Source organism: Magnolia sinica, chromosome 11 (assembly GCF_029962835.1).
Source record: "Magnolia sinica isolate HGM2019 chromosome 11, MsV1, whole genome shotgun sequence".
Classification (NCBI taxonomy): domain Eukaryota; kingdom Viridiplantae; phylum Streptophyta; class Magnoliopsida; order Magnoliales; family Magnoliaceae; genus Magnolia; species Magnolia sinica.
This window is the reverse complement of record NC_080583.1, coordinates 24063891-24066653: the sequence shown is the minus strand read 5'-3', so window position 1 is coordinate 24066653 and position 2763 is coordinate 24063891. Positions and strand designations below refer to the sequence as shown.

Sequence of the window (2763 nt, the reverse complement as noted above, 5' to 3'; positions counted from 1 at the left end):
CGGAGAGAGAAAGGGAAACAGAGAAGAGAGGGAGCAGAGAGGTTGGTTGCTGGCACGTGGGACTGGACGTGGCTGGAGGAGAGAACTCGGCTTGGTGGGAACGAGAAGACAAGCACGTGAGCGGAGGAAGCATTAGAAGGAGGGGCTGCTGGAAGGTGACGACAGGGAGTAAAAAAAGGAATGTTTATTTTCTTTTTCTGATATTTTCTTGCTGGCTGTTGTTTTTTTTCCTTTTCTTCTTTCTCTTACGATGCCGAAGTTTATTAGCCTAATCATGTGGGGCTAAACCTCTTAGCTGGGGCTAAGAGGTGAAGCTTGTAGCCTGATGGGAGTTTTTTTACTTATGCCTTTTTTTTGTTTAAACTGAACTGATGTTGCTTTTAGTTTAATTAAAGGAATGTTTCTTGTCTTTAATGGTCTGTTGTGACTGAAATTACAATGGATCTACAATGGCCTTGAATATCTCTTTTTCCCTTTTGATTATATGACGTCAGGAAGCCCTGTTGTTCACCATCGCCTCCTGGGCATAGTCGGATGATGATACCCTTCCTAACTTTCATGCATTGTTGATTGGTTGGTAATTAGTTTAATTCTGTTGTTTGCTTTGCCTCCTGGGCATGGATTGATGATGGAATCCATTCTAATTCATATACCTTTCATCTCTTTAAAAACTATATTAACAGAAGTTCAGTCTAGTTTACATGATGATGGCATAAGATCTCCCTGATCTCTACAAGTGGATCCTCTGAATCCCCAGTTTCCCTTCCTCTGAATTCCTTAAGTTTAGATTACTCTCTCACCATTATTCATCAATTTACATTGGATTTAGATTTGATCTTAGGCTAGTTCTATATCTAGTTAGTTTCAGATCGCGTACAAGTTTCAGTCCCTGTGGATTCGACCTCGGTCTCACCGAGTTTATTAATACATCACAACCCTGCACTTGGGGAGTGAAGAACTTGCATTTGAAGATGTGTCAAATTGTCCTGTGGGGGAGCTTTTAGCCACATCACAATGCCTAAAAACTGCGAGTGAAGTGAATGCGGCCATTCTCACAAGCCAGAGTCATGAGAAAGGTTAGGAAATTTTCCTTGCATTTTGCACTATTTCACAAAATGGAGGCCATTTAAGTTTAATTTTCTGCTTCTAACCCCCTGGTTGATATATATAAAGAGAAGATGTTGGTTGCCACATTGATCATCATATGGAATTTGAAATTGCCATTTCATAACTCTAGCTTATAATGCCCCGATGGATTGAACTGGAAAAACTATTAGTGGGATTTAAATGATTAGAATATTGATTTCTCTAGTTACTTTTCTACATATTAAACACACAAAATGTGTGGCTTCATGAGTAAGATGTATGGCTTTGTGATTTCTCTAGTTACAATATTGCAATCAGGTACACTTTATTCTAGGATCCAACCATGTACTAGGGGTACTCAAGGACTTTCCCCAAAAAGTTGCGCACTGGATGCAATCCTCCCGAAATTGCAATTGGATTCAGATGATTCTGTTTGGAATCCACTTGTGAGTTGGGGTTGGAAAAAATTAGGAAACAAAGTCCTAGTAATTTGGTTCTCGTTTCCCACTGTGACACATGCAAGTTTTTAATTCTCTCTTGAAAAGAAGGAAAAATCAATTTGGGTGATCTTCCAAATAGGAATTAAAGTTGTCATTCTGGAGAATTGTGTGAAACATGCTCAAGTTGTTTTAATTGTTACATTTCTGTTCATCTAATTTTTTTATTTTTTATTTTTTAAAGATCATATTTATATTTTAAAAGTAGGTAGGCGGGAAATGTGAGGAAAACAAGCTCATTGGTAGAAAAACCTGGGTCACAAAAATGCTTGATGACTGGTTTGGAATCTATTCACAAGAAGTAAGATTTATGCTTGGAAACCAATGTATTGAAATATGGTTATGTTATCTAATAGTAATGGCAATGCTCGTTACATGATACATGGCCATAGAACCCGTTTTGAAAAAAGAAAAGAAAAGAAAAGGCCAATACAGAGCCGTGGCGGACCGATTAGCCCCGTAATGGGCTGATATGGGGGCTATTAACACTTTTTCCTTTAAAATAAATTTTAATTTCTGGATTGGTATGATGTTCATGCTAGATGATATGGAGCTATTAATAAGGGAAACATCAAGCAGGAGCTGATTAAGGTTGTTGTGGATCAGATACAAGGTGTGGATTTGGATTTTGATATGGAGTTATCAATAAGGAAAACAGCAGGCAAGAGATGATTAAGGTTGTTGTGGATCGGATACAAGGTGTGGATTTGGATTTTGATATGGAGCTATCAATAAGGAAAACAGCAGGCAGGAGCTAATACCATGTTTTAAGGGGCCCTTTAAATGTTTTTTTTTTAATTCCAAATAGAAACTAAAATTTCAATTTGAAAAGTGGGTGTGATTCTCATGTTTTTCTCCACCCATATAATTGACAACAAAAATGGCCACTGATCAAATGGCTGGATTCATCTAATCAAAGTAGTTCCCAATAACTTTTATGTTGGTATTGTGCTTTTATGAATGGATTAAAATGAATGATTGTATTTGATTGAATGAATGAATTAATGACTATGCACATGTTTATGAATGGGTTAAAATAAATGATTTAGCCTCAGTTGTTGAGAACCAAGGTTAAAAAGTGAATTTAGCCTCAGTTGATGCCAACAAAGGCTAAATCCATTTTTAGTCTCAGTTTTTCCTCAGTTACCTAAACCAAGACTACAACTCCTATTGCTAAAGG

The 2763-nt window shown here is 37.2% G+C and overlaps 1 long non-coding RNA gene across 1 annotated transcript; it reads left to right on the top strand.

Moving 5' to 3' along the window:
- Positions 1–951: 951 nt before the first annotated feature.
- On the top strand, positions 952–2525 carry LOC131218303 (uncharacterized). Its single transcript, XR_009157620.1, has 2 exons — positions 952–1076; positions 2126–2525. It is a non-coding gene; the product is annotated as an uncharacterized LOC131218303 (long non-coding RNA).
- Positions 2526–2763: the final 238 nt, after the last annotated feature.